This window comes from Euprymna scolopes, chromosome 46 (genome assembly GCF_053919585.1).
Source record: "Euprymna scolopes isolate OS-2025 chromosome 46, ASM5391958v1, whole genome shotgun sequence".
NCBI classification, from domain to species: domain Eukaryota; kingdom Metazoa; phylum Mollusca; class Cephalopoda; order Sepiida; family Sepiolidae; genus Euprymna; species Euprymna scolopes.
The window spans coordinates 18,198,136-18,224,356 of NC_136527.1; the positions used below are offsets into that span (position 1 = coordinate 18,198,136).

The 26,221-nt window shown below is 33.3% G+C and overlaps 1 protein-coding gene and 1 pseudogene across 4 annotated transcripts in view; one reads left to right on the forward strand and one right to left on the reverse strand.

Annotated features, from left to right (window-relative positions):
- Nucleotides 1-26,221, reverse strand: part of LOC145270053 (Golgi SNAP receptor complex member 1-like) — a 109,722-nt gene that overhangs the window by 37,712 nt on the left and 45,789 nt on the right. The gene's annotated exons all lie outside the window — the stretch shown is intronic.
- Nucleotides 1,263-1,395, forward strand: LOC145271873 (U2 spliceosomal RNA; annotated as a pseudogene).

The window sequence follows — 26,221 nt, forward strand, 5'->3', positions numbered from 1 at the left end:
AAAAAATGCTTATATATCACAAAATAAAATGCTTATATATCACAAAAAAAATGCTTATATATCACAAAAAAAAAATGCTTATATATCACAAAAAAAAATGCTTATATATCACAAAAAAAAATGCTTATATATCACAAAAAAAAAAAAAATGCTTATATATCGCAAAAAAAAAAGAAGAAAAATAGATCCAAAAAGGCTCATATAAGACGGAATATAGTTTGTTGAGCCGATGAAGAGGTGGACCAGCTCATCTCCATGACCAAACAATGGATATCAGGTGAAGGAGAATCCGAGATGATAGGAGCATTTTCCAATTGGAACCATTAAAAAAAAAAAAAAACAACCATCCAACGTATAAAAATCCAGAATTGGATATAAATAGATAAGGGGACAAATGGAAGACCACAACCATGGAAAGGAAACCAACATAGGAGAAGGATGACCCTCAAAATAAAAAAAAAATTTAAAAAAAATTATGCTGAGGGTTTTCATGAAAAAAAGGCACTTGTTTGAAATAAGAAATTGGTAAAATATCCAAAAATTATGAAAAATGATAAAATAGAAAAATTTAATGAAAATAGTTTTCAAAGAAATTGCATATTATATTTAAATAATAAAGATGCCAAACTGTGAGTTATTTCTCTTGTTAAAGTTACATTAAAAAAAAATAATGGCTGATCAATGGATCATAAAATCATGAAAGTACATGCTTAATGTAATAATGTGTTACTATCACATAAGTCGATAACATTGGTTTTTAATGGAAATTTAATCTTGTGAATTTCAATTTTTGTGTTTATTCTGAAGATGCACAAAAAAAAAAAATAGCTAAATCTTAAATCCCACTAAGTTGAAATCTGTAAAATAATAAAACTGTGACCATTTCTTGTGTATCTGTGTTTCTCGCATCTGTGAGACTTGCTTGTTACTAGTGATGGGACGATTCCAATATTTTCCCTCCGATTCCGATAAAATTACCGATTCCGACTCTTTCTCGGCCTTCGGGCTGGGATCAAAAGTTCTGGCGTGACAAGGATGACCAACGACCCCCACAATCCCCACCTTTTGAGTTGGCCATGTGCCTAAGTTTTTTGTTCATCGTTGATTTTGACTGTATTTTTAACATGAATAAAAGATTTAATATCTCAAAGTGTAGTATCTGTTCCATCAGATACTGTAAGCAAAGACTAGTTTTTGCTACCAATGTTTACACGAGGGAGGGGGATACCAGAGGTTTGAAGCGTTTTTTGTCATTTAAGTTTGTTGATTCTTGGCCTTTTGGTCAAGATCAAAGTGTAGTATCTGTTCTTCAGATTCTGCACTTCCATTTCTTGTTCTCTTTCGGTGGAGGAGAAATCCTTCACGACTGAGACAATTTTTATTTTTGTACCTTTTCTCCACGTTAAAAAACGACCCTGGTGTCTAACTCTGTCCCGTGGGGAGGCATAGTAAATAGGTATGCCGGGCGTCAAGATCAAAGTGTAGTATCTGTTCCGGCAGATACTGCAAAGCTATGACTAGCACAGACCAGCTATGACTAGCAAAGACCATATGTGGGGGTAACCCCACATATCTGACCTTGGTCACTGAAGGGGCAACCCTTCATACCAACAGTTTCTAATCCAGCTCCCACTTCCCTCCTCTCGGGAGCTGGATCCCCTCTTTCCCTCCCCCTTCCCCCTATCTCCACATTAAAAACGGCCTCCTGCCTAATTTGCTCAGTGGGGAAGCAAATAAATAAACACCTTCTTGGCCTTCTGAGCCGGGATCAAAGTGTAGTATCTGTTCCGGCAGATGCTGCACTTAAGATAATTTGTACCAGTCAATGGAGGGGAAACCCTCTATACTGGGACAATTATTATTTTTGGTAACCAGAGTGCCCCCTTTTTGCCTACTTTTAGGGGAGCTGGTTTTTACCTCACATTAAAAACGGCCTTGTGCCTAATTTGCTCAGTGGGGGAGCAAATAAATACCATCTGTTCCGGCAGATACTGCAAGCTATGACTAGCTATGACTAGCTATGACTAGCAAAGACCAGATGTGGGGGCAACCCCACATGCCTGACCTTTAACCAGCTCCCATTTCCCACCTCTCGGGAGCTGGTCCCCTTTTCCCCTTCCCCCTCCCTTCACTCCTCACATTAAAAATTGGCCTTGTGCCTAATTTGCTCGGTGGGGGAGCAAATAAATACCATCTGTTCTGCAGATGCTGCACTTAAGGTAATTTGTACCAGTCAATGGAGGGGAAGCCCTCTATACTTGGACAACAATTATTATTTTTGGTAACCAGAGTGCCCCCTTTTTGCCTACTTTTAGGGGAGCTGGTTTTTACCCCACATTAAAAACGGCCTTGTGCCTAATTTGCTTTGGTGGGGAAGCAAATAAATACTATATATATATGTTTAATATTTAACTATAAGATTGTCATTCCCCCCCCCCCCCCGATTTTCGTAAAAACACAAGTTAATTATGCAGCTGTTTTCCGAAACGCAAAATTACACTTGTGGAGGATGATCTAATGATTTTAGTTTCACTAGTATTTTTAAACCAATAAATATTTATTATTCTAATCAATTTTACCAGCAACGGAAGATTTTGCTTTAAACAAAATCAAATTAAAAAACAAAAAAACAAAAGAATTGTTTTGGCATCGGGAAATAGGCATCAATTTTTTCGATTCCCCAAATCTTCTGATATTTCCGATTCCGATTCATCGTCCCAAAAAGTTGAAATCTGTAAAATAATAAAACTATGACCATTTCTTGTGTATCTGCGTTTCTCACATCTATGAGACTTGCTTGTTATTAGTAATGGGACGATTCCAATATTTTTACCGATTCAGTGCTCAATTACCGATTCCGATTTTTTATAAATCTCTAATTATTTAACTATGAGATTGTTATTTTCCCCTGATTTTTGTAAAAAAAGAACATGTTAAATATGCAGGTATTTTCTTAAACGTCAAACTACACTTGTGGATTGGTTGGTTGGTTGCTTTTGTTTTACGGCATATCAACCCTTTTTGGGTTGTTTAATGCCGAATCCAAAGATTTTGAAGAAAAATTTTTTTAATAGAATATATTTGTTGTTTTCACGTCGGTTTCTATTTAACCCATAGTTGAGACCCTAACAGGTACTACCACTCCGGGTCAGAGTGGACCTGGGAGCAATGGTAATTAAAGGGTGGCTCCACACTCCCCAAAGCCCACAAGCTGGAGCCTCACCACTGGATATAGTTTAAGGTCATATCCAGGACCCCCATTTCTTAACCTACTAAAAGCAAAAATGTGTGTATGTATATATGTTCGCTTTTTGTGTATGTCCACAAAAGGATTATTTTCGGCAGCTTCTCAAGGCCGTCGCTCATTTTTAAAACTTTTTATATCACATTTTTTTTTTTTTTTTTTTATTACATTTTCACCCCAAACAAGGCAAATTGCCATTTTTGTGTAGGGGGCTACTATCACGGGTAACAACTACTGGGGTACTATGTAGGGATTTGGGCAGCAAGATGTCGGTTCACGTTACACTTGAACTTTTGCACGTCAGTACTGTTGGGGAAGCAGGGACCTGGAATGGAATTCCAGAGTCTAGCGGTTCTGGGGAAGAAACTACTGGAGTAAAAAGATCTTTTACATCTAGGGATCTCTACAATGTGGAGGTGGGATTTAGCAGCCTGTCGGGTTTGTCGAGGGTGCTCACGTCGTGGGGGCACAAGTGATTGCAGTTCGTCAGAGCATTCACCACTAAAATACTTCTAGAACAGGCAGAGGGATGCAACATTTCGTCGATGGGACAGAGGCTGAAGCTTAGATGCCAGTTCAGGGCCTATCAGGTTTGCGACTCTCTTTTGAACCTTGTCTAGGAGCGAGAGACTAGTAGCAGATGTACCAGCCCAGATGTGACAACAATACTCCATACATAGGCGAATGGTGGCCTTATAGAGGTACAGGATACTTTCCGGTGTTAGTAGTTGTCTAGCACGGTAGGGAGAGCCCACATCGAAATTATAATATCTACGAGTTATATTGCTTTCATTTTTCGATTTGAATCCTGGCCTACGGCTCTATAAAACGATGTAACGTTTGGTCAATGTCGGCTTACTGTTGTCATATCAGACGGTTGCTTTCATTTCAATAAACGGGGGAGCTGGTTTTCCCCAAAGTTAGGTAAAAAAAAAAAACTGGTTTATTGACCTCATTAAAAACTGTCCCGCAAAAAATGTTCACTGCTGAATAGCTATAGCTGTCGTCATCGTCATAACGCTCACACAAAATGTTAACTCTACGACTTCCGTGCGGGCACCTGTCAATTCTCTTCTTACTTAAAATAAATTCAAACATCTTTTAGTAACTCATTCTGGCCGAGCGGTTAACGTATCATGTTTTTCTTCACATTTTATTTTCCAACTTCGGGTTCGATCCTACCAAGTTACCAAAACTTTTTTTTTACCCCCACCCCTCTGAGTTTCTTTTTGATTTAGGAGCACACACACCTCGTAACACCCGGGCAACGCTGTGTACCCCCGCTAGTTAATATATAAATTTTTAAAAAATACAGAAAAGTCTTTATGATGTACATACCTGTCATATTCCAAAAATCATGTAAATCTTATCTTCCTTTTATTTATTCTTTGTCATAAAATTTCATGCGGTTAATTTACATGCTTTTCAGAATATGACATCTTTTCTGTATTTTTGATTTTTAAATAAGTGTAATCTATAATATATAAAATATATAAAAGCGAAAATGTGTGTTCGTGTGTATGTGCGAATGTTTCGCTGGGCTTCTCGGTCGGCTCACTCCTTAAAACTTTTTACATGCTGCCTAAATCATAATATATACGAGTTATGACCGGGAGGTCACGTCTATTTTTAATTTGCCCGACTTTTACACACTATTTTCGAGATACTTTTTGATCGCCGCGTCTTTGTTACGCTTTTCAGTATAAAAAAAGTGAAAACTTTCTTGAACCTGTCAATTTCACTTTATAAACGTTAACTTACGACATCACTTCCTCTCCCCTCGTGGGCGAGATGGGTAGGTCTCAGGGTTTTTTTCCATTTCGTTTCCACCTTCGCGTCAAAGCTTCAGGGTTCAATCCTACCTTCCTACTAAAACTTTTTTTTTTTTACACCTCCAAACACCCGGCCAACGTTTTTTTTTTTTAAAACAGGGTTGTTTTGATCTACGCCCACTCTAACACACACACCTCCAAACACCACAGGGTACCCCCCGCTAGTCTATAATATAAATCTCACCTGTCTGGTATAACTAGCGAGGGGCATTGCCTGGGTGTTTGGAGGTGTGGGGGGGGGGGTAAAAAAAAAAAGTAAGTATGAGGATCGAACCCTAACCGTTGAGGCAAAGTTGTAAATTAAAGTGTGAAAAAAAAAAAACGTGCGACGTTAACGATTGACCCACCGCGAGATGCTAACGGAAACACGTTTGAATTTATTTAATTACTTGGATTTGGCAGGTGCCCGTTTTAATGAGTTAATGAGATCAAGTTTGACTGTGGGATAGTATTTCATTTACTGCTGAACGTTTTTTTTTTCCCCCAAGTTGTTATAGGAAAAAGACTAACCCACATGCGGCAAGCGACAAATGTTGAATATTTATCTTCCCAAAATCGAGCAAATTAAATAGACAGGCGAGCTTCGTTGTTAACTGTGAGATATTACGATTTATATGCGATATAAAAAGTTTTAAAAGTTGTGAAGCGACCGACCGCTTCTCTGAAAGAAGCCTTTTGTAGACATACAGAAAAAGCGAACACACATACAAACATTTTTATATTTATAGATGTATGTATGTATGTTTGTATGTCCGCCTAAAACTTTCGACAGAGGTAACGAATTTTCACGACATCAGTATCCTTTTGAAGCTTGGCCCTTCGGACAACAAATATCTAAAATGTGTTCAAAACATTAATTCCTTCACCCTCAATTGGGCAGTTTTGTACAAGGAGAGGGTCACTTTTTTGCAAGCCATTTTTGCAAGTAATCGTAACGGTTGGATCGACTTTGTTTAATTTGAATGCTTTTCACTTCCAGTCATGTCATGGAGCATTGGTAAGACATCAGATTTTCTTTTACTTTCATTTCCGCCTTCGCGTCACAGGTTCGAGCCTGCCCGCCTACTACCATTTTTTTTTTTCTCAACACACACCTCCGGGCAATGCCGGGCACAGAGGCTAGTTCTAAAACACTGAATCAGTAAATATGGATGGTAATCTCCAAAAATACCGTTAGGGCTTACAACATGGCCGCCAGAAGAGTCACGTGATCCGGTTGATCCAAAACATGAATCGCCGTATTACGAAACCGGAAAACGCAAATTTAAAGCAAACTTTGACAAACAAGCATAATAATTAAGTACAAAAACAGTTTTTCAATATCATAATAATAAATAATTTATTTAGAACGGTCATTTAATTTGTTTCTCAAAGTTTGCCTATTTTTATAACAACATTATATCAACAAAAAATTAAATACAAACAAATTGTGATTGTTTGTCAAAGTTTGCCTTCAAGGCTGCGTTTTCCATTTGCACGATTCATGTTTTGGATCAACCGGATCACGTGACTCTTCTGGCGGCCATGTTGTAAGCCCTAACGGTATTTTTGGAGATTACCATATGGATTTGGTAGTTGTCTGTATTTTTGAGATGAGGTGTTTTCATTTATTGAGATTGTCGGACTGACTGCCTCATCTTGGTTGTTATAGTCACAATGCTTCGGACGTTTTGCCCTCCGACCTTCATCAGCAACTATGTCCCAGAGCCTAGCTGGAGTCCGAACACGGTACCCCCGTAATAATAATAAAGGGTTGGGTTCGAGACTTCTAACAAACGGTTCCCCAATTCGATACAAAACACCTGATGAAGGCCGGAGGTCAAAACGGCCGAAACGTTGTGACGATAACAACCAAGATGAGGAAGTCAGTCCGACAATCTCAATAAATATGGATTTGGTGTTTAATATAACCAGGATGTTAAAATTGTTTTTGAAAATTTTGAGAGGTATGTCTCTTTTTCAAAAGCAAAAAAGAAAAAAGTATTCTAAAATTTGAATAAAATAAAATACGCATCAAGTGCGCTTGAAACCAAATCACAACGTAATATTAGGAAAATAAACAAATATTTTATTAGCTTGAAATTCATCACAAATCAAAATACAACTGTGGCTCTATACAGACTTCTTTCTCCAAATTTACAACATGGCAAGGAAGAAGAAAAGAAAAAAAGAAAAAACAAAATACTGAGGATGGAGTATACCTCTGAAATATATTTATGTTATAAATTTCAATCAAGTAAAATATTTGTTTATTTTCATATTATGCTGTGATTTGGCTTTCAAGCGTAGTTGGTGCATATTTTATTTTATTCAAATTAAAACAACGTTTCTATACGCAACTCTCATTCTTGACGTTATTCTAAAAATGTTTAGTTGCCTACAAAGATTTTCATTTTTTGGTGGGGGGGGGTGTAGTGATTTAGCAAAGAGGTATTCATTTTCTTTTTCATAATCTTGATCAGTTATAAGTTGAATAGGTTGTAAATTGACAACATCCTGTAGCCTTAAAAAAGAAAATAGAAAAAGAAATAAAAAAATTTTTTTTTTCATTAAAAATTTTTTTTTAATTACAAATAGTGATGGGACGATTCCAATGCAATTACTGATTCCGATTCTTTATTTTTTGTCCCCACTACTGTTAAAAACAATTTAAAGGTTCATATATTTTCTCAAACGTAAAAAAAAAAAAAAACATTTGCAAGGGTGGGGGGGGAGATGATGTATAGATTTTAGTTTCACTGGAAATTTAAAATCAATAAATATTGATTTTAAATTTAAAATCAATAAATATTGATTTTAAATTTAAAATCAATAAATATTGATTTTAAATTTAAAATAAATAAATATTGATTATTTTTTATTATTACAACAACCAGTCGACAATTTTTCTTAAATCAAAATCAAATCAAAACCGATAATTAAAAGAATCGTTTTTGGCATCAGAAAAATAGGCACAAATTTTTCCAATTCAAAAAGTTCTGATTTTTCTCCCCCCCCCCGATTCAAAGCAATCGTCCCAACACTAATTGAAAATTGAAACAATAAACAAAAGTAAAAACTCCTGGGCAACATCGGGTCAGTAGAATTAGTTGAATATAAGTAAAAAAAAAAAAAAAATGTAAAACCAAAACCATGACCAGAAGAGATAAAAGAGAAAAACCAACAAGGGAGAAGGAAAAAGAAAAATAATGGTCTACCTTTCAGCATTAGGGGTTCCAGCTTTGTTAATACTAAAGAGAGAAATCATTAAAAAAAAAAAAAAAGAAAAGAAAAGAAAAATGGGCAGGTTATTAATACAGATTTTAATAAACATGTAACATGTTGAGCAATGTGTGACAATCAATACCTTGAATTTTTTAGAACAATGATTCTTTTGAAAAAAAAAAAAAAAAGACCTGAAAAACCCTCCCCAAAAAATTAATGGGCAGATTATCATTGTGTAAATTTCTAGAACAATAACTGGTCTGAAAAACATGTTGAGTTTGAAAGATCCTCTGAAAATATTCTCTTAGATTGATTTTTCACACCAAACAATATATATTTATTCCAAACAGACTTTTATACACTTTTATTCTAGCAGAATTTACTTCTCTCTCTCTCTCTCTATATATATATATATATATATATATAAGGTACTTGTACAGTTTAATCAGGACATTCAAAAATGAAAAAAAAAAAAAAAAGGTTATATTGTACGTATCTGTTTTGGACCGAAGATCTCAGAAAAAACATTTCATTTCATTTGATCGAGTAGTTTTCTTTTTTACAGCAGAAAAACAAGTTCTTATGAGAGCGTGTTGAAGTCAGCCATTATGGAATTTGTTAAACATGCCACGGGGAGATAACTCCAGTTAAAGCGCCAACACCTCCTCCCCATCATTAATACTAGTTTTTCTTCCTAAAAATCGAACCTTTTGCTCTGTATCATAAAAAATTGATTTTCCGCTGTAAAAAAAAAAAAAAAAAAAAAAAACACTACTTGATGAAATTAAGTGAAATTTTTTTTCGGAGAACTTCATTCCATAACGGATATGTGCAACATAACCTTTTTTTTTTTGATATTTTCATTTTTTGATTGCTTGATTAAACTGTAGAAGTACCATATATTATTTATAAATAGGAACTACTTCCTCTGAAGATGATTGTGATGATGTTGTTCCTAGGATGAAATGTAGGATTTTATTATAATGACTAAATATGCATAAAATAGCATTCTTAAGGTACATAAAATAGTGGTTAATAGTCTAAACATACATAATTTGTATGTGGCATCTGTTATTGCAAACCTACAGTACTTTGGTGCAGATATGTTATATATATCTGGACCAAAAATAAAAATAGATATATGTAATCTCTCTCTCTCTCTCTCTCTCTCTATATATATATATATATATACACACACAAACACACACGTGTGTGTTTGTGTATATATATATGTGTGTTGGGGTGGAGAGGGCTCCCGTAAGCCATGGTGAAGGCAACCTTTCTAGGAGAAGCAAATCTCTGATTTAAAAAACCATAAAGCGGGAGACCAGTATCCGCATTAAGCTGGTCTGCAGTTTAACTTGTTGCTGGCTATCTTGCTCTTGCTTGTTGCTGGATCTCAACATTTTGAACTGAGAGAGAGACTTAGCTGTCGTACAAAGCTAAGACTCTGTAACATCATCTGTGTATAGATACTCCCTCAGACATTTGTCTATTAAAATGGTCCTGTGGCGTTGAAATGATGAAAGTCAATTTTCGGCTCATGGACTTTTAGGTGTCTGAGGGAGTGGCATTCGTCTGACAAGACGTTGCAATCAATCATTATATATATATATATACTATGTATTAAAAAAGGTATCTACATTCAAGAAGTAACCTAATTTGCATATTACATCAATGAAAATCTATTTTAATAATTATGTTGATGTTATTTATTATTTGTTGCAATAGAAATGTTATTTAAAGTTGATTTATGTAATTTTTTTTTTAATTATGAATCGCTGACAACAATCATGCTTAAAACTGAAAGTAAGCTTATTAATTTAAGCTTTGGGAGTTATCTCCCCTTTAACCTTTATTCTATCTTTACATGTTAAAAAAAATAAAAATAAATATATGTAATCTATCTCTCTCTCTCTCTCTATATATATATATATATAGGAGCAAACAGTTAATAAAACATGTTAAAAAACACTTTGAAATGAGTTAAAAACATTTAATCTGAAAAGGAAACACTAAATAAGTGGATAGTCCTTAATCCGCAGAGTTTCGAAGAAATACTTTTCTTCTCATCAGAGGGTAGGAATTAGCAAAATGCGGGATCGGATTTTGCATACAAAATTATAAGCTCTATCTCCTATTTGATTTTATCGAGCTTTTACATCTGGTTGAGATAACTTTATAAATATTAATTCTTTAATATTTACAATATACTTTAGTTTTACCATCTTGGATCATTTTTGTAAATTTAATTGTAATTTTTATATCATATAAATTTTATATATATATATATATATATATATATATATATATTTATAATAATTTATAAAATATATATGGCCATTAAGCTACACTGAATATTCGGCATTTCATCCACTCTAGGATTCCTCAGGCTTATGTGCGAATTCTGTGATTGTTTATCTTTTTTATATGGTCCTCTTCTATTGAGGATTTAGTTAGCCAATCAGCTTTCTAGTATCCACCGTGCCGCTTCCTATCAGCCAATGGGCATGCATTTTATCGGACAAAGGATCTGTTTTAAAACTAGGTTAGTGGGTTTTTTGGGGTTTTTTTTATTGTTAGTTTATATATAAATATACATATGTGTACACACCTGTATATACACATATACATACATACATATATGTGTGATCGTTTATGTATATTCATGTTTATTTATTTGTTTATTTGTTTATTTTCTATTGTTTTTGTTAGTTTTAAAACTATTTTGTATCGCTATCCTAGAGTAAATTTTATTTTGTGAACACAGTTATTTGCTATTTCTCTTCTACAGTTTAATAGATGTTGGGGTTCTTTAAAGTACAGGATAGCAAATTTTTCATGAAGGCATAATCTACATGGGTCATCTAGATGCCTGCACGTGGTAGCTTGTCTTATTATTTTCCATTCGACTATCGGCTGTCCGCTTTCTTTGAGTTCCCAGTATTTATTTGCTAGTGTTTTTATACGGTGTTTTTTATTATTGAATGTACTTTTGTGGTATATATATATATATATATGAGATAAAATTAAAAGCCAAGAACAATGCGAGATTTTTTTTTATATAGAGTAAAATTAAATGCAAACAAAAGAAATAAATTTCTTTTTTTTTGTTGTTTGTTTTTTCTTTTTGACACAAATTTTAACTCTAAACAACAGTAATTTTTTTTTCCTCTGTTGTATTCAATGGTGTTGTAAATGCTTGAATAGTCATCTCCCTTGATTCACAAACGCAACAAGTATTTCAAACATCAACTGATTTATTTTAAAGTTCTCCTAACGTCATTTTTTGTTCTATATTTCGCAGTATCACGTGGCAAACTCTGCGGCTACTTTTCCAATTTTGAACACTCTTCCGCTGTCTTCTCTTGAAAATGGACTAATAAGTCTGAAATATATTGAGATTTACAACACCATTGAATACATTATAATTTTCTTCAACAATGCTTCAAGCAAACTACAACCTACTTATATATAGTGCCCGCAAAAAAGAAAGTCCGCATTTGTAATTTTTTCAGAAATTGCAAATTTAAGCTAAATTTATTGATTGGTCTTTTATTCCTTTATAATTTTACCTGTTCATATGTGACTTTTAATTGAAACTAGCGAGGGGTACCCGGCGTTGCCTGGGTGTTTGGAGGTGCAGGTGGGGGGGGGGGTAAAAAAAAAAGTAAGTCTGAGGATCGAACCCGAACCGTTGAGGCAAAGTTGTAAATTAAAGTGTGAAAAAAAAAAAGTGCGACGTTAACTATTGCCCCACCACGAGATGCTAACGGAAACATGTTTGAATTTATTTAATTACTTGGATTTGGCAGGTGCCCGAGTTAATGAGGGCAAGTTTGACTGCGGGATAGTATTTCATTTACTGCTGAACGCTTTTTTTTTTAATTTTATTTTCCAAAGATGTTATAGGAAAAAGACTAACCCATATGCGGCGAGCAACAAATGTTGAATATTTATCTTCCCGAAATCGAGCTAATTAAATAGACATGCGAGCTTCGTTGTTAACTGTGAGATATTACGATTTATATGTGATATAAAAAGTTTTAAAAAGTTGTGAAGCGACCGACTGCTTCTCTGGAAGAAGCCTTTTGTAGACATACAGAAAAAGCGAACACACATACATACATACACTTTCGCTTTTATATATATAGATATTCTAGTGTTCACGATCCCTTATATCGACATCATCCCACAAGAGCTCCGACACCAGCATCCTTCAGCCTGCGTTGATGGAATAAGGCTGTCAAGGTTTTCCCAACACCAAAAGAAGATCTCCAGCAGACTCTGAATTCCCCCCCCCCGGAAAGAACGGTTAATACTCAACAGAGCTCCGAGCAAAGGTTGCCAAAACACGAGACAACCTGCACAATTGGAGCTATTTATGCTCAGTGTGGTTTCAAGTGAGGGCCACATCATGCCACTTCACATCTTCGAAGTCGGCTTGAAAGTCAACACCAAAGTGTACCTGGATGTGTTGAAGAGTGTGGTGATATCCCGGTGCAATTTACAGGATGCTCAGTGTTCCTGTGGCACTGACGTGCAGACTATTACAAATATGCCCATGGACTGTCCTCTAAGCGAGATCTGCTTCGATGTAGACCTGCCTGATGATGGATCTCAAGATTGGGTGAAACATTACGTTGAGGAGTAGGCAAAAAGCGACACTGCCTGTCACGTACAATTGATAATAACAATAATGCCTAAAATAGCTCCGTCGATATTTGAATTTGTCCAATAGACTATGCGATGGTATTCACACGACTCCTCTCTCTAATTTACATGAATATTTTTTTGTTTTCACTAAGGAGTCACCATTTATCAAAGCCAAAAGCTACTTGAGGATGCTAGTTAACATGTACAGAGTGGGACGATAAAATTATCGCCCTAGAAAAGACGACATGATTCCATTTCCGTTTGATGAAAACCGGTTTCCTTTTTTTTTTTTTTTGTTTCAGACCATCTACTAGTCGGCCAGTTGTGTATAAATCCCAAGAGTGATAGGAGTCTTCTATCATGTCTGAAACTGACAAAATGTTCAACAAGCGAGATTGGAGATGCGCCACTGTACAACTTATGCTCTCTTCTGATTCAAGTTATGACAACAGGACCATTGCCAGCACCCTCAAAAAGCATTGCTGGATTGCCACGAATAACAAGGACGTGCCTAGAGTGATGAAAACAAAGTTTCCGTCAATGGTTATGGTCTTTGGTGTGGTTTCAAGTGAGGGCCATCCTGGGTGTGGCAGCAGGACTCAGCCCTGGCTCACAGGTTCAAAGAGACTAAGGCTTTGCTTCAGAAGGAGTGCTACGTCTTTGTACCCTGCTCTCACTACCCCCCCCCTCCTTTGACCTGAACCCGCTGGATTACTTTGTTTGGTCATACATCAAAAAAATCACCAACACAACCTCCCACTACACCAAAGCCAGCCTGATCGCCGCCATCTGCCGACTATTCGTCGAACTCCTGCTGGCGCTTGTGGAAAAGGCATGCTCCCAGTTCTGGACCTGTATCGAGGTGGTGATTGAAGCTGAATGCGGCTACATTGAATAGATGTCAGTTCTACTACATAATCAAGTTATCTATATTGATTTTTTTCAATCAAAGTTTTAAAATAAAACTGGTGTTGTTTTCTTTAGGGGCGACAATTTTATCATTCCACCCTGTAATATACATTTGTTCTGTCAGCACTGAGGATTGAACCTCTAACCTCCAGAGTGTCATTTATTTTAGGTCGACAAATTTATCGTTCTACCCTGTATGAATTGTCAGTTGAATCATTTGTTTTTAATTTTTCGTCTTGTTTTATGCTAAGGTTAAACATTTCATGTATTGTGGTACTTTTTTTTTTTTTTACGTGGAGGTCACCACTTATCAAGGCTCTGAAGCCACTCGGGAATAAAGGTTATTGCGTGTACAGTAACCAATGGGATAATATCGTAGTAATCGTTAGTAATGGAGATTTGATAAAGTGTCTTACTTAAGGGGGCGGTTTATCAGGTATTTGTTTATGTTGGACTTGAAGACATCCAAGTTGTAGTCAGGTGGGAAACAGACAAACGGAACAGAGTTCCACAGGCGTGCATTTCTAAGAAAGAAGCTTCGGTCATGGAATCTACGATTTGATGTTTTGATAGTGCCACGGGCCGTTGTGGCCTCTTTCCACGCCCACCATTGTCGGGAGGTGATTGGGTCTCGCACGGAGTAAGACATAAGAAAGGGAACCACAATGCAATTTTGATTCCCGCGACCTCTTTTGATTTCAGACAGCCATGGGGTATGACGTATATTTTTGTTTCCCCACAAATAGAATGTGGGGGTTCACCTATGAAAGCCAGGTTATAGGCCGAACCTATCTACTTCTTAAGCAGTTTAGGTTTGAAAATCAGTAATTTGTTCAAGTCACCAGCTCTAGGAAGGTTGTCAACTAGAACTGAAGAGGCCTCCCTCCCTTTTATTTAGTGGTAAAATGTATGAGGCCAGTAGTTACAGGTTTAGCTTCAGAGCTTTTCGTCTCCTAGACGGATGACCTGAGTAGATCTACAGGTCCATCAGCACCGAGAGAGTTAGCCACGCACCTGGGTCCTAAAACAGGTATTTCTGCAACCCTGCACAAGTAGTTATGATTAATTGAGGGATAGTTAGTTTTAAAGAGCTTATTGTGAAAATTAATTATGATCTGTAATTTGACGTTTCTGAATTTTTGAGATTAGGATTGGTTATTCGTATTATTTAGGTTCATCGGACTACTGTTCTCATCTTGAGTATCATTTTCACAACGTTTCGGCCGATGTAATCTCCAACCTTCTTCAGGTGTATCTTGTCAAACTCGGAAATTTGGACGCGAAGACCCATGTCGCAGTGGTTAGAATACTTAGAAAAATCAATTGTAAAAAGTGATATTCTCCTGAAGGTTGGAGGTTAAATGAGTGTGGGCGATCAAAAAATACATGTTACCGTAAACGTTTACTGTCCTGTTTATCATTAATTTATTTAATACTAACCAGACGTTTCTGTTTTTAATCGTTCTCTTTTACGTTTCTTGTTTACTATTCTTTTTTCGATTGCTTTTGCTTTTAACTAGACAAGATGATTTTATAATGAATGTTTCTGAATTTTTTGAGATGAGGATTGATTATTCGTATTATTTGGATCCATTGGACTACTGCTCTCATCTTGAATGTCATTTTCACAATGTTTTGCTTGATGTAACCTCTGATCTTCAGGAATTTATTTAAAGGGTTCCGCTCACAGGCTGTTTTCAAGGAGAGATCCTTTATGACCTGTGTGAAAGCTACTTGTGAGCCAATAATAATAATAATAATAAAATGAATCATAATAAAAGCCAAGTACGTCCAAGGGTGGAATACTGCTGCCATATCTGGGCAGGAGCTGCTAAAAACAGCCTATCCTGCCTTGACAGAGTACAAAATAGACTTCGTGGCTTAGTGGGGGATGCCCTTTTCTCTACCCTGCAACCTCTCTCCCACAGAAGAGACGTTGCGAGCCTATCCTTGTTTTAAAAAAAATGTGGAGAGGGGGGGGGGGGCAAGGGGAAAGGGGAGGGACCATCTCTCCAAGGGAAGGGAGGGGAGCTGGTAGTGAGAGCCTCTTGGTACATAGGGTTGCCCCTACATGGACCAGAAACTCATTGCCACAAGGACAATGGTCTTTGATCGCAGTATCTGCCAGAACAAATACTGCATAAAAATGATTTGCTCCTGGCCAAAAGGCCGAGTGTTTTTTTAATATTTGTGTTTGTAAAATAAATAGACAAGATTATTTCTTATATATATTGCGAACTGTGTGTCATGTGTTTTTGTGTTTGCCTTAAATGTCTGCCTTAACGAAACGGGCCTGAAGATCAAAAAAATTCCAGCCAGAATAAGATCAGAACAAGACGTCATTCTGAGAGAGGAAGGAGCCGACCACGCCCCAAAATCCCAGGTATGCTTTTCCACCTCACCTACAGGGTGGTCAAAAAGTCAGGTAACATGTTAAAGGTAGAAAAAACAATATGATCCATTATAATCTCTATTCGTTTAATATTATTTGTTTAAATATTTGAGTGTAATATATAAACTACCCCTCCTGATTTCTGGCTTTGGGGCTATGTAAAGGATAGCGTTTATGGCAAGAAGCCTGATACAATAGCGTCTTTAAAGTTATTTATTGAAGAGGAGATTGCGCGGATATCAGCTGACATGATTACACGTGTTACAAAATCAGTGGTTAATCACTTCCAGCGATTGATAGAGAGAAATGGACAACAATTAACAAAATAAACATATTTCATGTTTGTTTCATTTTATATTTCAATGTATGGTACTTAAATATACGTGTATTGCTAATATCGTTTTTCTTTAAAATGTTACCTGACTTTTTGACCACCCTGTAGACAAAAAGACATCTAACCGACAGATCTTCATACTCAGACAGATACGACTGGTCCATCGTCACAGCAGGACATTTAATTTAACAAGTGAGTCAGTCACGCTAATGACCGATTTGTAGGGTTACAAATGAATGAATTCTCAACTTGTCCATTTCATGGCCATTTCGCTTGGGCCACTAGCCACAATTATCGGATGGGAGAAGTTGGAAGTCATTCATGAATGATGAAGAATATAATGAGAAGATTCAATCTGCTGATTGGAACGGATTAGATATTAATTCTTATGAGGATGGTTTATGGCAGGTATTCATACACTGCTAGGTACTTGTACAGTTTAATCAAGACATCAAAAAAATGAAAATATTAAAGTTATATTGTACATACCTGCTATGGAATGAAGTTCTCAAAAAAAACAAAAAAACAAAACAAATTCACTTAATTTGATCAAGTATTTTTTTTAAGCTGAAGGTAGTCATGTTTGAATTTTTAGACCACGAGGAAGGGAGAGGGGCACAATGGGGAGATAACTCCGTCTAAAGCGCGACATCCCCCCTTCCCATTTTAAATAATAGCTTCTCTTCCTTCCTTGTGATCTAAAAATCGAAACATGGCTACCTTTTGTTCGGTGTCATAACAAATTGTTTTGTCGCAATAAAAAAAAAAAGAAAAAAAAAAAAAAGAAAAAAAAAAAAAAAAAAAAAGAAAGAAAAATACTGATCAAATTAAGTGAAATTTTTTTCCGGAGAACTTCATTCCATAACGGATACGTACAATATAACTTTTTCAATATTTTTTTTTTTTTTTTTGATTAAACTGTGCAAGTACTCACTGCTATGTCACTACGGTGTGCTATTGATTAGTGCAAAGCTTCTATTACGCTCACAGCAATTATTTTTCTAAAAGGTTTAGTGGTTAGAAATATTGATCGTCATTATAGTAATAAGAAGGCAAAATCGAGTGCTAGTGTATGAAAGGGGTCCCAAATTTTTGGCTTTTTTTCTCACATCGGCAAATTTAGGTCACATGATATAAGATGTGGTATTAAATTAGTAAAATGAAAATGAACAGGAATGTAACCAGCACAAGACAGATTTATCAAAAATTGGGTAAAACTGTATTTTTTAGACGTTATACAATAGGCAGCTATACACAGGGGAGATAACTCCGAAAATAATATTTCCGATTACTTGTGTCATAGTTGCAACATTTTGTCTATAGCGATGCACTTATTTTTATTAAAAACACAATAGCAATTGTACTACTCTAATGAATTTTCATAATTTTTGGATATGTTACTATTTTCAACATGACAATTAAGTACGTAATATTGTTTTTGCTTAAAACGATATATTTAAAAAAAAATCAATTTGTCGACCATATCGTTACCAGTACGACAAATTTTTCTGATACACCCAAAAGGTCCGAGTCTTGATTAATCGATCCAACACTAGTATTTAGTAGAAGATACTATTTACCAAATTTGTTTTTATATAGAACCTGAAATATATCAAGTTTTGCGATGACAAAAAAAAATAAATAAATAAATTGATAGTGTAATTAATTGGTCTTTATGGAAAGAAACTACTATGCTTTTTTATTTTATATAGTACGGTTTTGCTCAGGCCGTATGTACTGTTCATAACTTTATGTGCATATGTATATATTAAAAAGTTTGACTCATGTCCAGGTAACCTACATCTAAAATTTCAAGTGTTTAGACCCAAAATTGGCGGTGAGAGTTTGGTAGAGTCTGCAAAGGTCAATTCTTTCAACTTTGAGCCTTTGGCAGCCAAATTTTCACCCAAAAACTGCTTAAAAAACTTGCTGCATGTCTGAATACACTTTATGTAAAATTTCAAATGTTTAGACCCAAAACTGGCTGAATAGTATGCTAGAGGCCTAAAAGGTCAAATCTTTTGAACTTTGACCCCTTGGCAGCCAAATTTTTGGCCAAAAATATGATTAAAAAGCTTGCCCTATGTCTGAATACACTATGTAAAATTTCAAATGTTTAGACAAGAAATTGGCTGAGTAATTTGGTAGAGACTGCCAAGGTCAACTTTTTTAAATTTTGACCCAGATTTTGATCCCTTAACATTTATTGTTTTAGGCTAAAATCAAATTAAAAAGTTGGATCCATGTCCAAGGAACCGACATCTAAAAATTCAAGTGTTTAGACCCAAAAGAGTTTGGTAGAGTTTTCAAAGGTCAAATCGTTGAACTTTGACCACTTGAGAGTCAAATTTCTGGCTGAAAACCGATTAAAAATATTTTCCCAAACTTCAATTCCCCTTATGTCAAATCTCGGGTCTGTAGACTGAAAATTGACAGAGTAGTTTGGTAGGGAAATGTACACACAGAGACATTTTCACTTTTTTTTTCTCTTCCCTGCAACCTCTCTGCCACAGCCTATCTTTGTTTTATCGTTATTTCCATGGCAGGTGCTCGTCTGAACTCCAATCTCTGGTTCCCCCTCGCCAATCTTTTACAAAAAACACCCGTCTAGCTGAATCCACTGTCAAAAACTTTCCCCACTCCATTCCATGAACAAAGCTTATTTCTAAGAACTGCATGCCTGTGGAACTCTGTTCAGTCTGCCTGCTTCCCTCCTGACTACAACTTGGATGTCTTCAAGTTCAACGTAAACAAATTCCTGATGGACCGCCCCCTTAAGTAGACACTCTAAAATATCCACACTAACGTACTGTACTTACAATAACCTTATCCCTGAGTGGCTTCCGGGCCTTGATAAGTGGTGACCACCTTGTAAAAAAAAAAAAAAAAAGATTTGCTAGTTTCACGGTATATTTTGTTTATTAAATTGTCATAATGATTCAGAGGACCCCCCCCCCTTCTTTTTTAATTAAAAAAGAATTAATACTTAGAAAGAAAATTCCTCTGTAGTCTATTTGCCAAAGAGAAATGACAGATGTGAAATAATCCAAAAACTATTCACATAAATGATTTCTTGGCCTTCAGGCCAAGATCACATTTCCCACCTCTCGGGAGCTGGTCCCCTTTTTCCCTTCCCCCTCCCTTCACTCCTCACATTAAAAATCGGCCTTGTGCCTAATTTGCTCGGTGGGGGAGCAAATAAATACCATCTGTTCTTCAGATGCTGCACTTCTATTTCTTGTTCTCTTTCGGTGGAGGAGAAATCCTTCATGACTGAGACAATTTTTATTTTTTTACCTTTTCTCCACGTTAAAAAACGACCCTGGTGTCTAACTCTGTCCCGTGGGGAGGCATAGTAAATAGGTACTAAATAGTCATGTTGCAGTAATGAACATATCCAAAAATTATGAAAACCAAGGAGTTGGAAAATTTATTATTAATAAAAATAGTTTTCCGAGACAATTAGTGAAAATTGAATTTTGCACAATAAGAAATTGTAGAGTCTGAATCATAACTAAAGGGAGGTAATTATTTTCTGAAAACTGAAAAGCTTTGGCAAATTTGCCAGAACTTAATTTTCGCAAATTGTCTTCAAAAACAATTTTCAAATTTTACCACAAAGAACCGTTTTTTTTTTCTTTTCGTATATTTTTTTATGTTTGAATAAATAATGTGCATTGAATTAACAAACAACTTTTTTTTATTTTTTATTATTTTGTTGTTTAAAAAGATTATTTGTACTTTTTAAAAAAGATTCTTTAAATTTTTACTGTTTTTTTATCCTTTTTTCATTTGTTTTTGCTTAACTGTACTTTTTTTATTAAAGATTTTTATTATTTTAAAAGATTTGAACCTTTTTAAAAGATTCTTTAAATTGTTATTTTTTATCCTTTTTTTTAATTTATTTTTGTTGAATTTATTTATTTCGTTGAATTTATTTTAAAAGATTCTTTAAATTGTTATTTATTTTTTTTTTTAAATTTATTTTCGTTGAATTTATTTTAAAAGATTTGAACCTTTTTAAAAGATTTTTTAAATTGTTATTTTTTATTCTTTTTTTAATTTATTTTTGTTGAACAGCACTTTTTTATTAAAGATGTTTTTTTTTCATTGTTTAAAAAGATTATTTTTATTATTTTAAAAGATTTGAACCTTTTTAAAAGATGCTTTAAATTGTTATTTTTTATCCTTTTTTTTAATTTATTTTCGTTGAATTTATTTATTTCGTTGAATTTATTTTAAAAGATTTGAACCTTTTTAAAAGATTCTTTAAATTGTTATTTATTTTTTTTTTTAAATTTATTTTCGTTGAATTTATTTTAAAAGATTTGAACCTTTTTAAAAGATTTTTTAAATTGTTATTTTTTATTCTTTTTTTAATTTATTTTTGTTGAACAGCACTTTTTTATTAAAGATGTTTTTTTTTCATTGTTTAAAAAGATTATTTTTATTATTTTAAAAGATTTGAACCTTTTTAAAAGATGCTTTAAATTGTTATTTTTTATCCTTTTTTTTAATTTATTTTCGTTGAATTTATTTATTTCGTTGAATTTATTTTAAAAGATTTGAACCTTTTTAAAAGATTCTTTAAATTGTTATTTTTTATCCTTTTTTTTTATTTATTTTCGTTGAATTTATTTATTTCGTTGAATTTATTTTAAAAGATTTGAACCTTTTTAAAAGATTCTTTAAATTGTTATTTTTTTTTTTTTTTTAATTTATTTTCGTTGAATTTATTTTAAAAGATTTGAACCTTTTTAAAAGATTTTTTAAATTGTTATTTTTTATTCTTTTTTTTAATTTATTTTTGTTGAACAGCACTTTTTTATTAAAGATGTTTTTTTTTCATTGTTTAAAAAGATTATTTGAACACTTTTAAAAGATTCTTTAAATTGTTATTTTTTATCCTTTTTTTTATTTATTTTCGTTGAATTTATTTATTTCGTTGAATTTATTTTAAAAGATTTGAACCTTTTTAAAAGATGCTTTAAATTGTTATTTTTTAGCCTTTTTTTAATTTATTTTTGTTGAATTTATTTATTTCGTTGAATTTATTTTAAAAGATTTGAACCTTTTTAAAAGATTCTTTAAATTGTTATTTTTTAGCCTTTTTTTAATTTATTTTTGTTGAATTTATTTATTTCGTTGAATTTAATTTAAAAGATTTGAACCTTTTTAAAAGATTCTTTAAATTGTTATTTATTTTTTTTTTAAATTTATTTTCGTTGAATTTATTTTAAAAGATTTGAACCTTTTTAAAAGATTTTTTAAATTGTTATTTTTTATTCTTTTTTTTAATTTATTTTTGTTGAACAGCACTTTTTTATTAAAGATGTTTTTTTTTCATTGTTTAAAAAGATTATTTGAACACTTTTAAAAGATTCTTTAAATTGTTTCTTAATCCTATTTTTTCATTTATTTCCGTACAAATGTACTTTTTCATATTAAAGACATGTTTTCATTGTTAAAAATATTCTTTGAGCTGATTTTTTATTATTTTTTATCCTTTTTTTCATTTATTTCCATTTAGCAGTACCTTTTTTTTTTATTAAAAATATTTTTTCATTGTTTGAAAAAGATTTAAACATTTTTAAAAAGATTCTTTAGACTGCTTTTTTATAGTTTATTTCCGTTCAAAAGTACTTTTTTATGAAAATATTTTTTGTTTAAAAGATTTGAACTTTTTTTTAAAAAGATTCTTCGAACTGATCTTTTTTGTCCTTTTTTTATAATTTATTTCTGTTTAACCTTTTTTTAAAAATATGTTTAAAAGATTTGAACTTTTTTTTAAAAAGATTCTTCGAACTGATCTTTTTTGTCCTTTTTTTATAATTTATTTCTGTTTAACCTTTTTTTAAAAATATGTTTAAAAGATTTGAACTTTTTTTTAAAAAGATTCTTCGAACTGATCTTTTTTGTCCTTTTTTTATAATTTATTTCTGTTTAACCTTTTTTTAAAAATATTTTTTGTTTAAAAGATTTTAACTTTTTTTTAAAAAGATTCTTCGAACTGATCTTTTTTGTCCTTTTTTTATAATTTATTTCTGTTTAACCTTTTTTTAAAAATATGTTTAAAAGATTTGAACTTTTTTTTAAAAAGATTCTTCGAACTGATCTTTTTTGTCCTTTTTTTATAATTTATTTCTGTTTAACCTTTTTTTAAAAATATGTTTAAAAGATTTGAACTTTTTTTTAAAAAGATTCTTCGAACTGATCTTTTTTGTCCTTTTTTTATAATTTATTTCTGTTTAACCTTTTTTTAAAAATATGTTTAAAAGATTTGAACTTTTTTTTAAAAAGATTCTTCGAACTGATCTTTTTTGTCCTTTTTTTATAATTTATTTCTGTTTAACCTTTTTTTAAAAATATGTTTAAAAGATTTGAACTTTTTTTTAAAAAGATTCTTCGAACTGATCTTTTTTGTCCTTTTTTTATAATTTATTTCTGTTTAACCTTTTTTTAAAAATATGTTTAAAAGATTTGAACTTTTTTTTAAAAAGATTCTTCGAACTGATCTTTTTTGTCCTTTTTTTATAATTTATTTCTGTTTAACCTTTTTTTAAAAATATGTTTAAAAGATTTTAACTTTTTTTTAAAAAGATTCTTCGAACTGATCTTTTTTGTCCTTTTTTTATAATTTATTTCTGTTTAACCTTTTTTTAAAAATATGTTTAAAAGATTTGAACTTTTTTTTAAAAAGATTCTTCGAACTGATCTTTTTTGTCCTTTTTTTATAATTTATTTCTGTTTAACCTTTTTTTAAAAATATGTTTAAAAGATTTGAACTTTTTTTTAAAAAGATTCTTCGAACTGATCTTTTTTGTCCTTTTTTTATAATTTATTTCTGTTTAACCTTTTTTTAAAAATATGTTTAAAAGATTTGAACTTTTTTTTAAAAAGATTCTTCGAACTGATCTTTTTTGTCCTTTTTTTATAATTTATTTCTGTTTAACCTTTTTTTAAAAATATGTTTAAAAGATTTGAACTTTTTTTTAAAAAGATTCTTCGAACTGATCTTTTTTGTCTTTTTTATAATTTATTTCTGTTTAACCTTTTTTTAAAAATATTTTTTCATTGTTTAAAAGATTATTTGAACTTCTTTTTAAAGATTCTTTGTTTTTTGTCAATTTTTTTTTTAGTTTATTTCTGTTCAACTATTTTTTTTTTTTATTAATGAACAATGAAAAAAATATTTTTAATAAAAAAAAACTGCTTGCCCCCTTTTTTATTGTTTCTTTTTATTTTTTAGTTTATTTCTGTTCAACTATTTTTTTTATTAATGAACAATGAAAAAAATATCTTTAATAAAAAATATTTATTTTTTTTTTTAGTTTATTTTCCTCCGACTTTCAAGATCGATAAAAAAAAAAAAAAACAATAAAAAAACAGAAAAAGTATGGTTTTGTTTCTAAAATGAAACAACTTGATCTTTTGACCGGAGAGGGGGCTGTGATTGAAAGACCAAATGGATGAAAAAAAGAGGAGGCTACATCATTTGATGTTACACCATCATGTGATCTAAATTTTCTGATGCCATTAATTTGGGACCCCTTTTGTACACTAGCACCCAAAATCTATATTTATAAACATTAGAAGCTAATAGCACACACAACCCTAACCCTAACCCAACGCGCACAGGAAAAAAAAAAACAGGGTGAGAAAGAAAGAAAGAGAGATGCTCTCTTCTTCACAAACCAAAGGAGGGGTTTGAGAGGAAACCAATCAATAGTATATATATATATTATTCCTTATTGGAATTTTTTTATTATTTAGATGAGCATTGTATGTTAATTTTATTTTATTTCGGACTACTAGTCTCATCTTATCTTTTTTATTCGGGGGCCCGTGGCGCAGTTGATAGAGACGTTGAATCTCTACGGTTCCAGATAAACATTGTCTGAAGATAGCGGTTTCAATCCCACCCAAAGCGTGCCAGAGGTAATTGGTCAAAAATGTGGTGAGACGACAACAACTACGGATGACAGTGATAGCTGAGAATGCAGTTAGGAGATTCGAAGTTCCTATCCGTCGCGGTTACCACCTGACGAAGGCCAGAGGAAGTTGGCCGAAACGTTGTGCACCAAATAAAAAAGATAAGATGAGACTAGTAGTCCGAAATAAAATAAAATTAACCAATCAATAGTATTTCAATTTTCAAAAAGATTTTTTCCTTTGAAGATTGTAACACTAGGTATGGGGCAGCCAAACTTTTTATTAAAACCAACCGAGATCTCTTTAGTATCCTCATTGTTCCCTTAAGTGGATCTCTCTAGCACCTATAATATCTGGTATGATTGATCTGGTCCATGTAGGGGCAACCCTATATGGACCAGCAGGCTCTCACTATCCAGCTCCCATTTCCCACCTCGGGAGCTGGTCCCCTTTTTCCTTCGCCCTGTCCTTCTCTTCCACATTAAAAAACGGCCTTGTGACTAATTTGCTCAGTGGGGAAGCAAATAAATACAGCCCTGTGGCACCTATAATAACTGGTATGATTGATATCTCCTTAAGATTCCAGTTTCTTTTCATATCATCCACGAGACCTTGGTATTTGGTCTGTTTCTCCCTTTCAGCTCTCAATTCTATGTCTAGTAAAGTAGTTAAGCCTAAAGATTATAATAATTCTCATGTCTAGTTACGGGAGCACAACCTCAACACATCACCTGATTCTACTTTTTAACACTCGTCAACAAGAACCGATATATATTTTGCTGTCTTCGTGGGAGGATCACCTATCATGGGTTAATACCAGCATAAGAAAATGAAAAGGAACATTATACATGGAAAGTCTCAGCTTTTTTTTTTTTTTTTTTTAATTTCCCCCACTCTTTATCTGTGCCTAAACCTAAACATAGATTCCATGAACAAAGCTTCTTTCTTAGAACTGCTCGCCTATGGAACTCTCTTCCGATTGCCTGCTTTCCATCTGACTACAATATGATTGTCTTCAAGTCCAATGTAAACAAGTTCTTGATGAGCCGTTCCCCCTAAGTAATCCAATTTACAAAATTCCCACTTCTACTAGTTTACTACGCTATAATCACATTGACTAATGTAGACCCATTAACCTTTATCCTCGAGTGGCCTCCAGGCCTTGATAAGTGGGGATTCCTGTGTAAAAAAAAAAAAAATTTTTTTAAATAGCATTATTTGGCGTTCTATATGTTGAAATGATCTTTAAACACTGACTTTATACTACTAAGACTAAGCTACTTTGAAGTAATCTCCTCCGGCTGCAATGCACTTGTACCATGCCAACAACTTCTGGAAGGCCCCATGGGAATCCTCTTGTATGAGCGTATAAATGACCCTCGTCACAGCCTCTTTCATCTCGTCAATTGTTTCATAACGACAGCCTCTAAGATTTTCCTCAAGCTTAGGGAATAACCAAAAGTCACGGAGCAAGGTCTAAACTAAAGGGATCTTGGTCAAATAGTCTGTGACAAGGATGGAATTGTGGACTGGTGCAGTCGCGCAAATCTTCTTCATTTTCAGTTTCTCATGAATATTTGTGCGCGCAGTTCCCACACTGACATCAAACTGTGCACTTATTGTCTCTCCAGACACAAGACAGTCCTTATCCATGAAATTCTTTATTTGGCCAATCTACTCTGGTGTTCTGACTTCCTTACTCCTCCCACACCTCATCA